Raw genomic sequence first — 15,828 nt, 5'->3', positions numbered from 1 at the left:
CTCTCAGCTAGCAGCCGATCGATAGATGGATCTGACTTTACCCTGACTCAATAACCCCTCATGCACATCCTCTTCCTCTGAGGCATGTGTGCCAATAGAGGAAGGTTGTGGGTCTGCATGTGCAAGTTTGTGCTTGCGAGGCATGGTTTTGGGGTTCTTCTTGGCAGAGCTGTGCATGTGCATGTGCGTGCATGTGTGTGTCTGCCGGCTCCAATCTCTCACCCCAGGGCCTTGAAGTCACGGCCGTGAGAAAACAGATTGATTTCTCCCCACCCACGCACAACAATTAACTACACAGCGCTCAATTAGACACATGCTGGAGACGCCTTCAGACAAGCCTTTGCCTTGACCTGGGATCTGTTTCCTGCAGAGCAACCTATAGAACTTCTTTATCCCTCCAACCAAGCACCAGTGGTGTGGTGAATGGTGAGATCCACTTAGAGTGTGCCCTGCACTGGAAAAAGTAGCTCCTCCTGTTGTGCGTGTCCCAGCACAAAATGAGACAAGATTATCTTTAATGATGTCGACGATGTGCAGTTTCATTATCGCTGCCATTCACACACAGCTCCACCGCTTGTGCCGCTAGCTGAGTAAGCGGAGTTAGGATGCTAATTCAAAGGTAGAGGGATACCAGCGGAGCGTGGAAAACTCTGTATCAGCCGCCCCGTGTCCACCTTGGGGACCCATATCCGCGTAACACATGTTGATCATCCAGTAAAGGACAAACAAGGTTGTCATCCCTCTGTCAGCTTTCTGTCACTTTTCATTTTTCCAAGTGAAACACTCCAGTGAACATGTCTTTCTCGGTATCTCTCTTTCCTTGAGCCAAGACATTTGTCAGAATTTCTACAATGTCCTCCTCCTGCTTCAGTAAACCATGCTCTGTTTGTTGACTGCCTAAAACATAGATGTTGTCTATGTCTTTTCAAGGGAATAAAATACAACCATTATTTACAATGCTTAATTCCTATCCGATTATTCCAGCTGTGAATGTGATTAATTTTGCATCTGTCATTCCGTTTTACCTTTTTCAGCGTTCCTTCCTTAGGATACGGTAATTAACAACTGACTCTAGGTATTTTAATGAAATATCGTATTTGCAACCAACTCGCTGAACAAAAGAATAATCCCCATGTCCAAAAACTAAAATACGCATTTCTTATTAAAAGTAGGAAAAACGGGTCATCAGCACTTTAAAATTGAGCTGTGACAATTATTTCTACAGATGCTGGCACTGGCGTTAATTGTGATCCACTGCTGCATGGCCAAATTATTCCAGAGTTTAAGTGTGTCATTCATAACACACAGACTAAGGGAGATAATCGAATTTGAGTGTGTGTGTGTTTGTATTTATGACAGAGAGGAGACATAGCAAATGAGAGAGAGAAACTGAGAATTCATAGAAGCACAAGCTCCAGCGAGTGTTAACATGTCAAATTATCTCTCTGTCTAAAAAGGTAACACCTGAAGTCACCAGTGTGGCAGAGAAGGCACACGCACGCACATGCACACTCACTCACACAGAGTATACACACACCTCCCACCTCCTGCACCTCCACGCTAGACCCTCAGATTTGTCTCTCTCTGCATGATTGCCTCCACCTCTCGCTCCTCTTCTTTCTATCTCCTGCTAATTTTGTATTCTCCCTCTTTGTTGCATGGTGTGTGTGAGGTCCAGCTCGAGGGCTCTCCACTGTTTTCTTACGTATGTACGTGATGTAAAGACGCTGCACTCCTCTTACCCCTGCTGTCCTTGTATGCTGGCAAGACTGGCAATACGTTGCATGTTCCCACTGATGTTTATCCCTGTCATGCCTATTGAACATGGCTTATAGCCTGTGTTTGTTATTAAATCCCATGCTGAGGGGCTATCTGGTTTCTCCACTGATCAGATAAGTACCAGAGGGAAGAAGGGTGGATTTAACTGGTTTTAGTAATCACAGCAGTCCACCCCCCTCCTCTATCCATGCTACTGTACATCCCGACTGAGGGATTTACATTAATACTGCAGGCTATTTTGGACTCTGCTACCATGTAAATGCAAACCCCTTTTTCTATATAGCCAGAGACAAAATATGAAACTTCACAGTATAGCACTGTATTACTGCTATAGCTGTACCTCCATCGTCTGCTGCCTATATTCTTCAACTCGCTTAAGGGCTGATGAAATATTCACAGGCCTGAGTGTTACAGCAATATCTGGTGCTGTGAAGCTTTTTAAGGTCAACTTTTACCGAGACTCTCTCTCACCAACCTGTCCCTATTTGCCCTGCAGAGGGCCTTTTGGTGTTGATAGCTGTGCTCCTGCGACTTCCTTCTCTCTGTCACGCAGTCGTTTTCAACCACCCCTTTCCCGTGCTGTGAAAGCTGGGAACATTTTCACTTTAGGTCCAGGTCAGGATGCTGCAGATTATGCTTGAGCTTTTCTAGACAGTTTAAAATGATTCACATGGCAGGCATTCACAAAGAGGAGAGGTCTTGAAATATTATTCTTATCAGAACTTTCAATCACACCGGCAAACAGGACAGCAGTGCATCAATTTGGGGTAAGCATCCTACGGTAGCTGCATTTGAAGACTGATTGCATCACATAAGGACAACTAGACTGTCCCAGTACAGAAGCTCGTCCAAATATGGATGACAAATGTGTCCTTCCACCCCAGAGCAATGGGGGCTCCACCAGGTGGATCCTTCCCAGTCCTACATATCCCATGAATCATTGCGCTTCTGTCACAAACTGTTTTTCAAAAAAGTAAAATGCGAGGGGAAAACGCCAGAAGAATTGATTTTTAAATGTAAGTACTCAATCGAACAGCTAACGGTAAACATCCTTAAAAAAAACATGTTTAAACGTTTTTAATCAACAGAATAACTTTTCATCCGTAGCTCTGTTGCTAGGCGACGGCTGTGAGGGTGGGACAAGCTGGGGATTCAATAAGGAGACCAGACCGTGTCCTGTTTTGGTTTGGCCGATGCGGTCTATGCACCCGATGAAGGACGCTGCTGCATCGGCAAAGTCTTGTTCCTCCGAAAGGACCTGGCCCCTGAATTGAGACAGTTTCCTCATGTCATCATCTGCAAAGTGAAACAAAGAGAGAAGTGCCAACTCTCTCTGCATCTACTATCTACTGATATGCCTATTAAACTGCTCTACCATGAATAGCTTTCTTACTTATTTATCCACAGTGACCCCTGTGGGAAATGTGGCTGCATACTATGAATAGAGAAGGTGTTTATATATGGGCTAACAGTGCCAGCTTCCTGGTGAAGAGGAACAAACATAACTCTGCCCACACAAATCACAACAGCCTGGTGTCGGTGACCCAGCATCCCGGTCAGCTGCACAGTTTGCCCCCTCACACCTCATCATTCAAAGCGCTGATGCTCACATAGCTGTGGCCTGCTAGCCTGCTCCGTGGCCCCACTGCCCAGCTTTGACAGCACAGAGGTCCAATGTGATTCATGGCATTTACCCCTCCCGGCTCCCATGAAACCCAGTGCTCCGTGGCTGTGACATCACAGCTCGGGGACCTGATTGGTCACCAGATGGCTGTCCTGATTGGATTCTGGCCCAAACTGTGCAGACTGAATCACTGGCTCAGTGCTGCTCTGGATACTGATCCAGCCCACCTGCGCTGCCCAGCAAACACACACACACATTCATGCATGCACACAGCCCCCCCATTCCAAGATGTGGACAAACGCACGTGAGCCAAGACGCACGCGCACAGAACAAATGTCAATGACATTCAATTAAAATGTTCATTCATAAAAATAAGTCACTTAACTGCCGACAACTCCACCTTCCTCCTCTCAATCTGTCTTTATCTTTTATATGTCTTGTCAATTGATTTTAAAGCAGCCCTTTTTGAAGATTATGGCCCTTTAAAATCTAAGTGCCCTTGTTTAACTTAGCTTAAACGACTCTCCCTCTTTGCTTGGTGGGTTAGGCCCCATTTCAACATTTCTGAGCACTGTCCTGGGAGACATAAAGTGAATGAGAAGGCAAGGGTATTCAAAGAGAGAGAGAGAGAGAGAGAGAAGTTTGCCGTGTTATGTGTCAGTCTATGAACGCACCAACGCTTATACATACTGTATGCATCTGCTCACGTTCACCGTCTCCGTTTGGTTGTACATGAAGCAGTAAGTAGCCTTTAAGTGCAGATATTCTTTTTTAAATACACTACAAATGGACGTTAGCTTCTACTTGAGCCTCGAGAGGCACTCCTGAAGCTTTCCTGATTGAGACATGAAACCAGAGCACTCTGCTATCCCCTCCCCTTCCTGCACTCCCAAAGGGATCCCTGCAGCGAGCCTCTCTAAAGATACCCCTGGCACACACATCCGCACCAAACACAGTTCCCAGAGGACAGCTGTAGGCATACAGCAGTGTCCATCCCTAACACGAGACCTCCACTCTATTTCTGCTGAGTCCCCAGAGATGCACAACACTTTTGAAACAGTAAAATTACCATTATCACTTTTTCCACTCCTGCAAAATTCTCATCGGATTTATTTTTTTCCCTCTCTGATGTTTCAATATCTCTCTCTGTTTTCTTTAGGCGCTTTAGTCTCACTCTCTCCTCTGCTCCCTGTTGTCGGCAGACTGATCAAACACTTGCATCTGCAGCTTTTTCAAACCCTCCAGAAGCGAGCGAGAGCAGCACAACCCTGTTATGAGCCCAAAGGAAACAGAAGCACTACATTTGGCAGTGGGACAGACCTCCTGCTGCACCTGTGCCCATTCAAGCAGATCAGTATTTAGCTGGGATCGCCTGCTGCCCCGGGAACAATGAGCGGCGAATGGACGGATGGACCGAGGATTTGAGGAGAGGACTTGGATGCCGTTACCCAACCTGCGTGCCAGCGTTATGGGTCAAGTGGACCAAATGTCCACTCACTGGCACTAACACACAGCTGTTTGGTGATCTGCCTCAGGGCCGGCCTGACAAAGACACACACACACACGTGAAGAGGAGCACATTCAACATCTTGTCCAACATTGGCATCTCCTCTTTTCGCTTGACTGAAAAATAAGAAAGGGGGAAAGGGGAGGGTGTGAATAGAGGAATGAGACAGTAATTATGGCCGCACTCCATCAACACTTGTAATTAACATATAGTGTTTGATTTGAAATAGCTATAAGCAAGAAGTAACAGATCGGAAACTAACTACTACTGTGTGTCTTGCAACTGTGCCAGATCGACACCACCTATTATGCTTTGCATTCACAGCAAGCTTGGGACTGTGGCAAGGTTTTCTCTCTCATGCTCTTTCCCCAGGTTCATCATTGCAGCAGAACGAGCTCCCCTCTAAATTTAGAGCGAAACCGTTCCTCCTGGTGCCAAACACCACCTCACACCTCCCCTCTAATATTCAAGAAAGCTGTTGATCACACCTGTTCTTGCTTCGTCCTCAGATTTGGGAATCACAATGAATGGAATGGTATCAAATGTGTTATCTGCGCTTAGGAGCTGTGACGTTGTGTTTCTATGGCAACACTCCACCTGGTGTTGCAGTCACTTTGCTGTCTTTTCTTCGTTACCAGCTTTTCTCTGAGACTGTCTGGGTCGAAACGGGATTGGACTGTGGACAGGGAGCCAGAAAAAGAGGGCAGTCTCAGGGCTCTCAAGCAAGGACTGATTTAGTACAGTGTTGGTAAATATCCTCCGTTTCCTTTCTCTCACATTAGCTATTACGGCTCACATGAAAATCTTCTGGTGCGCTTGTGCTGCTCAATACCCACATTTAGAGATTATTATTCACAGAGGAAGATTTAATTCATGAATCTATTCTCCTATTGACCAAGAGCTATGTTTACCTAATTATGCACAAAACAGACATTCATCAGAATGGCATTTGTTTGTGCCTGTTTCCTCTTAAATAAATGAACATAGACGCCTGCAGTGAGGCAGTAACACCCTCCCCCCGGGAGCCTGGTGTCCTGCAGGGACGCCGATCTGCATGGTGACAAACTGTTGTTCCGATCGATACGGCCCATTATTGACTGTCCGTTGATGATCAATGTCTCCTCTTTGTCTGTATCATTATTGCAACGGGTGACATTAATGAGCCTTGGTGCTCCCATTATCCCGGCCTACTCTCACTCTCACACCTTGTGTTTTGCACTCACACATACAGTATGCTATCAGGCACACAGAGGGAGCTACAATACCTAATGTGTCATTTAATTAATTAATATCATGACTTGTGCAAGAAGCACACACGCATGTGTGAACGCACAAGCACAATTACATAAAGGCCAGGAATCTTGCCATGGAGTCTGTAGCAGAATGATAAACTGGATCTCGGTCCACACAGGGAAGAAATGGAGAGTGAGAGTGGCAGAAGGAGAGCCAAGATGAGAGAGGAGCCTTGAGAATAAAAGACCAGTGGAAATGTACACTAGCCTTATCACCCACTCCCTCTGGTTCTGGAGCTTTGAGAATGGAAGGAGAAAGAATGTGTGAATGAGAGTCACAGACAAGAGACTGACCAGCCTCTGAGGCTACAAGGAGCTACGGGGGAGTGAGGACATTGTAAAAAAGTAAAGCCGGGCACAGACGGCCACTTTAATAACTCCTTCGCCCTTCTAACTCCACCACAGCATACAAACACAGGCACACAGATACACCGAGGCCGGATAACAGACAGTAATGGAGACATGAGGAGAAAAGACAAGAGAGACAGCAGCGCAGAGGGGAGCCTGATGGGTAAAGACAAAGGGGAGGGGAGGGAGTGCAGGATGAGGAGGGAGATCCAGCACATAAAAGAGTTGTAATTTGCCTAACGAAAGAGGAGAGAGACAGAGAGTAGAAAATGAGTATGTTGAGGGGAGGAGAAAATAGTGGGATTGGGAACGTGTTGGCGAGTAGTTAAAGGGTTGAAGGAGAAACAACACAGATGAAAAAGAAGATAAAGGTCAGAGATGCAAATGCAGGAGGAGACAGAGACAAGACATCGAGGAGAGTGCGTGACTGTAAGAGCTGCTGGGCCCGGGAGGAAAAAGGACATGAGCAGGGGTATTGAAAGATAGCGGGGTGGATTGAAAGGGGAGCTGATGAAGATGGAGGAGGCCCGGGGTGGGGAGGGTGGTCTAATCAAAATGTTTTTCAATTAATTTTACAATTAAGGAGCTGCTTGTTAGCTTTGGCACACACAAGAGATGACATTGCTAGCAGTGCTATGCGTGTCATTAATATAATGATGACAGATTGGCGCTCCTGTGGGACTGCCTCTGCTCCGTGACAGCTGGGCCTTCCGAACGTCACCTGACCAGCACGACATCACCTAACCTCATTCAACATGGCTGCCAGTGGCACAGGGGACACGGCCAGGACATCACAGTCACTGCACACCCACAGGGAGGAGCAACAACACAGCCGGAGATGCTGCTCGTTTCCATCTCCCTCCGTCATTCATACAATTATGTGCAACAAAACAAACAGTTAGAGGAAATAAAGTCTAAAGGCAGAGCATGTGCACATAAATTCACGCACATACATACATAATCACACACAGCCACACACCGCACTCTCTGCTGGAGCCTGACACTCTTATACACTGTTGTCATGGCAACCCCATTAAGAGAGGACACTCAGGAAATCAGCCTGTCTCTCTCTTCTACCTCACTTTCTTTCACACACACACACACACACACACACACACACACACACACACACACACGTTCCTTTTCTTTTACTGCCAGCCATTTCTATTTGTCTCCCTCCATTACTTTCTCTTCCTCGCCCATTGTCCTTCTCCTCCTCTCCTTGCTTCACCCTTGGCGCCCCTCTCTACCCGTCTCTCTCCATTACTGTGCCACCTTTTCATCTTCTCACCTCCTGCCTCCCACCTCTCAGGCGAATGTAAATATGTCATCTCGCTCATTGTTTTTATATCTCTGACTTTTGTTTGGTCCCCGCCCACGCATTCTGAGGACCTCTCAGGCAGTGTGCCCCCCCCCTCTGTCTCCTGTCCAACCTTTGAGACACAGAATACATTTGTGATTGAGGTGGCACCTCTCTTCTTGTGCCCTCTCCAATTAAAGGGGAGATTTACAGGGGGAATCAGTCAGAGGGCAGCCTTGGAGGACAGCTTTAATAAGGGCTCTTTGCTGCACCGCACTCTTTTTCACACTCACTCTCTCTCCCCCTCTCTCAGGAAGATGACTTGCCATTTAGCAGGTACGAGGACAGGGGACAGGAGAAACAGGTTACATGATAACCACTCGCTGACAGGAACATTAAACAGTGGCCTGGCCATTAAAAGCCAGCCAACCAGCGATGATCGATGCCAATTTGTGGGCGCCCTAATGCAGTTAAAACAAAAACATAGAAACAACCTCCAGATCTTAACGGCAAAGCCAGATATTATTCAGGCTCATGCCTCGAGACTCAGCTGCCACATTAGTTCCAGCAGCCATCTCATCCATCTTGTAGCTCACTAGCACTTAGTGGGCTCGCTGTGTAGCTTCACAACTTCATGATATTGATGGCACTCCTTAACAATTAATGGCTTGTTGTTTAGACACCGTGCCAGTTCAGGAAAGATCGCTATAGAAACGCTAACATCCTCCCATGCGTTATCATGGTTAGTTCCCGTCCTTATGGGCCACCTGTTTGCCACCAGCCACATCATCGAGCCTCAACCCCCTGATCCACTCCAACACACTTGATGAGCTAGATAACACGGTATGGTGGAGGGAACACACTGGATGCCCCCCAGAGAAATAATCTTGAGATACAACGAGTGAATATGGAGGATAAGCAGCAGGGCCCAGGGCTAGCAGGTGGCCCGCATGAGGAGAAGAGAAGAGGAACAGAAGAGGGAGAGGGACGGAGATGGAGAGAAAACATAGGGAGTGAGTTAAGGAAGGGGAGGTGGTTGAATGAAAAAGAGATTGAAAAGGAAGGGTACAGCAAGCAGGGGGTAGTCTTCATTGGAGGAGGCAGATAGGAGTGAGTGGTGTGAGATGTAGGGTGTGAGTAGGTGGTAGGATGTGAGTGGAGAGGGAAGGAGGAGTGGGCATTAGAGGGAGACGGAGGCATCTGCTGCTGCTCCACATGAATGTTTATCCAGCCTGTGGCTTCCTGAGAGACACACAGTGGAACTTCTCTCCCCAGAATCCACCTCTCACGTCAGTCTGTGGGCCTGAATGTTTGTGTGTAGTGAAGTCCAGTTACATTTCTGTGCTTACTAGTCCCTGTATGTATTATGCACTGGCCCATTACATGTGGCAGTATCTAGCAATGGTGGTTTTTTTACTGCTGCCAAGGACGTTATATATTCATTGGGATTATTTTGTCTCTTTGTTTGTAGGATTACGCAAAAATGAGGAAGGATTATTATTATTATGTGTCTTAGTGGAGGGATGAGGTACAGATCAGGGAAGAACCTCGGAACAGATACAAGGTGGTTTTCAAAACTTTCATTGATTTTTTAAAAGAATAATTCATGGATCTTGATGAAAAAAAAAATTGGACATAGTTCGAGTGTGTGAAATTTGGTGCAGATCCATATAAAAACCTGGATCTAGTGAATAAAATGTGATTCTATAAGTGGACTGCTGGGCAATGGCAGAGGTATGCACTGTAATGAGTGCCATTCTCATTTGCAAATGCAGTAGTTTACCCTTTAACATGCAGTCCTGATTGGGATTCAGTATATATAGTGTAAAACTGCACAACCCCTTCGGCAGGCTGGTGGTTGTGTTCAGCCCTGGGTGAGGGGGAGGGTTGGAAGTGCATGGAGGAATGTCAGCAAAGAGAAGAGATGAGTGTATATATTTAGCTCCATGCACAATCATTTGGGAGGCCACACTGAAGACTGAAGTACTGCTTAATTCTAATAGTACAATCTGTTAATACTAACAGACCACGGAGCAGTTTGACTCAGAGCATCACAGAGACAGTGTTCAGGCTAACAGCAGCTATGGGATGACAATTGCCTCTCAAAATGGAGGGGACCCGAGAGCTCCACGTTGCAGTGTAGCTGCTATGAATATTTGAAGCACCCATATCGCTAGACTCCTGGTTGTTGCTCGAGGGGGGAAACATGGGCGCGGGCACAGAGTGGTTGGCATTGCAGCGAGGCCCGGTAAGGAGGGGGTTGGCGGGCAGTGGCAAAGGCAGCGGCCCATCCTGAGGCTGGCAGCAGGCGGCTCAGTGAATGAAAGCAGGGCAGGTCATGTGTGGGTGGGGAGGCGGGACTCTCCTGCTGCTGAGACAGATGCCACGGTTGTTAGGCTTAATTTCTTCTGCCAAGCACCACCCAGCACTGGCCAAAAACAAACTCAAATGCTTGTGGCCTGTGTGTGTGTCTGCGTCTGTGTGTCAATAGAGAGAAAGAGCACTGTTTGATTTGGTATCAGGCTCTACCAGGAGCACGCACAAGCAGAGCAGTAATCGTTTATTGCTCAGTCCCATCCACCTTGCATCTCCTCCTCTGTTCTCCGAGTCTCTTTCTCGGTCCTATCTCCATTTCTCGCCATCCATCTTCCTGACTCTTTCTAGTCTGTCTTTCTCTCGCTCCATCTTTACTCCATCTTTCCCTCTGCAGCAAAGCTGGCTCCCACTGCAGTGAAAAGAAAAAAGGCAAAGAGAGGGTGGTGGGGGGGGGCAAAGAGAGACTGAGCAAGAGAACGAGAAGTGAAAGATGAAGAAAGAGCAATGTGGTATTTGGCTCAGCATTGCATTATAGGCTCTGGTTGATCTGATCTGAGCAAATTACAGGAATACAATACTCACAAATCACCTCCGTCTCTCGAGTCTTCTGCCCCGTCACTTGCAACTCACACACACACCTTCCCCTGAGCCGACACCTACACCTGTGGCCTGTCTAGCCTTTCAGTGGTTGCTGCTCTTTATACCTCACATTACATTCACTGCAACACTCATACGTGCCATTCAACACACTGCTGCCTTCCTTGACAAGAGACTAGATCACCCATGCAGCAAGACATAATTACCTCTCAAGTAATAATTAGTCAAATTAATTCTGCATAAAAAAAAGACTGAATGTATTCTAATTTACCCCCATAATGTGTTCAGTATAAATGAACACTTATTTCCTCTCCTCCACATGCTCCGTTGCTCCTTCTTTCTTTTCACTCCGGTCGTGACTTCACTCACTCCAGCTGGCTTGGAGGCTAAGCTGTCAGGGTGGGGCGTGTCAGCAGCCTCTGCAACATGTATTGCCCCTTTCCTTAAACATCAATTCAAGTATTGATCACGTTTGCGGTGAATGCGAGGAAGAAAAGAGCAGGGACGTCAGGAAAACCCCAAAGAGTGTGTATTCCTCAGAAACAACGGTCACCACTCAGTAGACACTCACACACACCATCAATTCTCAGGGTCCCAAAACATCATTCATACTTTGACACATCTACTGTGCATAGGTGAGGAGAGTTTCAGGGAGTCGCTGCAGCCGATGCCAACAAACCACATCCATTACCTCCACCAAGGAGGTTATGTTTTAACCACCTGTCCCCTTGTTCGTTGCTTTGTTTATTTGTGAGCAAGATCACACAAAAACAACTTAATGGATTGCGACAAAACTTGGTAGGAGGATGTGGTATGGATCAGGGAAGCCATAAAAAAAAAAAAAAAAAAATCACTTTCATTGCGAAAGCAAGATAGGGTGGTTTTCAACATATTTCCCAGAAAATAATTCATGGATCTTGAAGGAAAAAAAAAATCTGTTAAATTTAAGGAACTGAAATTTTTGAGCGCTCTACTAAGTGTTAATCTGGAGCGGGTCTTTGGATCCCGATACATATACATTGATTCACATTTCAACATTTCTTCATCATCTATTTACTCATTTATACATTTCAGATCAAACAATTCCAAGCTGATGTTGTTATTAATTAATTCATGTTGTATTTTTAATAAATTTGACACAGAAATAAAAGCAAACGTTCTGTCGATCATCACAAAATAAAATTACTAATGGACACATTTCTTGTGGCTCATTTGTGCTGCCTTTACATACCAAAGTAGATGTAATGATGTCACATTCACTGCCCACATACTTCCTTGTGTCCAGTTCAGTTGGCATGGTTGCTAAGCATAACATCCACTATAGGGCAGTGCAGACTCAAGAGCAAACAATTACAAACATGGCAACCTTGGACGACGTTGTCATAATATAATGAAAGAGGCCAAAGCACCTTTTTGTCCCATGTCTCGGCTTATTAACATCAGATCAATTTTAGTTTCTGACTAACTCCCGAAGCGTCACCTCAAAAACGTCTTTCTTTCTTTCTCGTGTCCTCTGACCGTCTCTTTAACTATTGGCTACACTGCCTCCCCATGACATCTGGTGGTACTGCTCTGTTTTGTCAGTTTCATTAGTATCCATAAGCTTTAAGAAGACGTACACAAATTTGGATGAAATGAACGCAGAGTACGGATAGAAGGCTCCGTCCGTTTCCGTATAAATATCGACCGTTGAGCATAAACTAGCCTTGAGAGTTTAAACTTTAAGTGGTCAATATAACGCTTTAATAAACCAGAGAAAACTGCAGCACAATTGAATAGCAGTGCTTTAAAATACAAGTAACAGTTGCACATGTGCATAACATTACAAATGCTCGAGTCGCCATTGTGCAGCAAAGCTATAATCTCTCGCTCTCTCACAAAACGCACAATGATGAAAGCACTACCAAAGCGCGTCATGGTGTCTGGGTGGTAGACAGGCTTCGGAGACAGCAACGGTGAAAATTAAATTCCACTTAAGGCTAATCCCATTTCCATCCTCTGCCGAGTCTCACTGCTTTTGTGACAGTCAAGGGAATCTGTCTCAATTGTTCCGTTGCGGGAATTGATGGTGCAACACGATACAGCATAAATAATGGAGTTTGATCACCAAGAGACAGGCCCTGAAGGAGACTATGACAGGGTCAGACAAGCATGCTGCAGCCATGGGTGGTGGAGAGGGCAGGAGACAGAGTCATGTCAGACAAGAGGGTGAGAGAGACAGGTGAGCAGAAAAAGGGAGAGGAGACGGGGGGGAAGTAAACAATGGTTGTGTATTTACACCATGGTAATTCTCTTGACATTTCAGTGGCAGTATTGTTTTGATGCGGCCGTCACTGACAGGGATGAGGTGAGAAGGATAAAGATCCGAGTGGAGCAGAGGCTGCAGGGAAGGACAATGGTCTTGTCCCGGACGTCCAGTGTTGGACAGTGTCATAAACATACAGAGAGATACACACTTGCACACACGTCTTGGTGTGGGGAGTGAATCGGCCATTGGAATCCCTAGGGAAACAAAGCAAAAATCCTTCCACCAAGTTTTTGTGATATGTCTGCCCAGTAGTTTTTGTGTAATCCAGACAGAAAAACCAGCGAATGCAGACGAAAACATAACCTCCTTGGCAAAGGTAATTACCTTGCTGCTCTTTGGTATCAGCTCCTCACTAATCGAGCACAGGCATCGATTAGGGTTCCACTCTCTTTGAGAGCAAATATAATCATCTATTACATGAAACAAAATTATTCCCAGTTACAGCCTGCAAAGAAAATTGTGATTTTTATTTAAAACTGTTTAATCTGATCTAAAAAACACAAACTTCAATGTTGGCGATGCCGAAAGGGAAGGAGAGAAGACCCTCCCTGAAAAATAAAACTCACAGAAGATGAAACGTAGCTACATTTATTTACCAAAAAGAGACTGAGACAGATGCTGATCTCCTGGTCTCATCTCAAATGATGCAAAAACGCCAGGAGACTGACACATAGAGATAGATGCGCAAACACCATCATACTTTTCCTATTTGCATTCATTTCACATCCAACAGGAAATTCACATTCAATTTTACAGTCACTTCACGTCTAAGCTGGCACTCAGATTCAGCCACTTGTGCATGCAGGCTGTATTCGTGGGTCAGTGTGGTTAAAGCTGACACTTTCTGTCAACACACCCATCACTAACCCCCATTACTCACTCACTTAGGCTTTTCCATCATGCCTCACTCATTCATTTGCCTCCACACACACAACGTGCACCAGCGTCCCTACAGTCTGTGCAAACACACGGTCGTCGCCCATTTGTTTATTTAGCAATTTGTTCATTTGCTCAGGTCTTCACTTGTCCACAATATTCTCACCCACTTATTCCACATTCGCTCATTGTCCCCCGGCCACTAGTGCTCTCATCTGGTCCTCCATCTCTGCCACCGCTCCTCAGTCACATGACCTCTCCAACTTGCAACTTCTACTTATCACACACTGTCTCCCTCTTTCACTTCCACCCTCACTGTCTCCGTTAAACACTTCGCATCTAGTCTGTCCCTCCCCATCATTAACCCCCTGGATGACACAGTATAGTCCATGACTCTCTCAGGCGAAGAATGCCATCTCCCTCTCTGCATAGATTGCATCCCATTCCAATAAAAGATTTAAGAGCTCCTTTAAGTGCTAATCAGGTTGTCATCCGTGCAGCCAAAATCAGAGGCTTGATAAATAAAGGCTTGTCTCTGTTGGCTAGTGGCTCTCTGTGTTTAAATAGGTGACACCAGAGTGCATTCTGATCAATGCCAGCACCCCTGGGGTCCCCTGAAACTGTGAACAGAGACAAAGCTTAGCGCTCAATAATAACGCAGGGATAGCCAACTTGCTCCCTATTTTCAGAGGAGCTCTCCCTGGGATCATCCACTCCATTTGCTCTTTTTTTTTTCCTCTTCCTCTCATTACAACGGGCCTTTTTAACTCGCCAGTTGGCGGAATAGCATACAGGCCGAGAACCTTTATTTTCGTACATTACAAGGAAGGTGAGGCTGCTGCGCTGAGGGTAGTGCATTAAAAATACCAATAGACACACACTCCTATCTTCACTCCCCAGACAGCCCACACTCTGCTGTTCAATCGTCCCATCACATCCCACTACGGCCAATTTTCCAATTCGCCAAATCTCTCCTCTGCAGTCAGACTGTTTGCCATTACTCAAAATAGCATATCACCAGGTCTCACCCACCACACCTTATCACCAAAACTCCCGCCCTTGTGTAATATATCCAACACCAAGTCCAGCTTGAGAGACTTGTGCTATCACTGACCCATGCCAACACAAGTCCTACAACAAAATGCTCCTCCTTAACTCTCCACAGCCCCCTACCTCATTTCACCTCGTGCCAACCTATACCCGCTTCCTATCAAAGCTGTAAACCTTGGGATGGCAATATAAAGGTCCACCTCTCCAACTGTGGCGCTTTTACCTCGCTTTGATTTTCTGTCCATCAAGGGGGCGTGGATTAGCGCTCTCTTGTTTATCTGCTCGTCAGTGTTATCTTTCTATCACTAAGCCATCCGCTGTGCTGCAGCGGCCTCAGCACTGCATTAATCCCCTATCAGCCAGCCAGCCATCCATCACCCTGCTGTCTATCACGTCAGATCCATCATCCGCCCATCTGTCTCGCACTGCCCATGCTCAGAAATGATCTACTCGGAGAGGCCCACTGGCGAGTCACAGGGGGTGGAGGGGACAGCGGGACAGGAGGAAATTAGAGGGAAATGCAAAAACAGAAGACAGGGGAGAGAGAGAAGATTATACCCTGCCCTTCCTTCCCTCTCGCTCACTCCGCCCGCATGCTGCTGAAAACGTTCTCTTTATTTCACTTCATGCTTATTAGCTGTTGTGTTTGTTTCCTTGTAATTTGTTTGTTTTCCTCGCCTGCTAATTCTAGCCAGTGGGAGACGTGCCAGTGGAGGGAGAGATAGCTGTCGGGGACGGGGGTCATAAATCCCATAAAACCCCGATGTAGTGAGAAACCCCAGCCCCTCCTTCTCCAGCATGTTAGAGCAAGGAAGGGATATTGTCTAAAGC

The 15,828-nt window shown here is 46.2% G+C and overlaps 1 protein-coding gene across 4 annotated transcripts in view; it reads right to left on the bottom strand.

The window, feature by feature from the left end:
* adgrl1a (adhesion G protein-coupled receptor L1a) overlaps positions 1–15,828 on the bottom strand; it is a 135,883-nt gene that overhangs the window by 67,742 nt on the left and 52,313 nt on the right. Inside the window, exon 2 of one of the 4 annotated variants that reach the window (XM_069524394.1) lies at positions 10,432–10,575. The exons of the other annotated variants lie outside the window; for them this stretch is intronic. The gene's annotated coding sequence lies outside the window, so the exon portion shown is untranslated. The remainder of the gene's footprint in view (positions 1–10,431; positions 10,576–15,828) is intronic. 4 annotated transcript variants of the gene reach the window in all.

Source organism: Paralichthys olivaceus, chromosome 5, assembly GCF_024713975.1.
Source record: "Paralichthys olivaceus isolate ysfri-2021 chromosome 5, ASM2471397v2, whole genome shotgun sequence".
Taxonomy (NCBI): Eukaryota; Metazoa; Chordata; class Actinopteri; order Pleuronectiformes; family Paralichthyidae; genus Paralichthys; species Paralichthys olivaceus.
The sequence above is the reverse complement of the archived record's forward strand: the minus strand, read 5'-3'. Positions and strand labels throughout refer to the sequence as shown.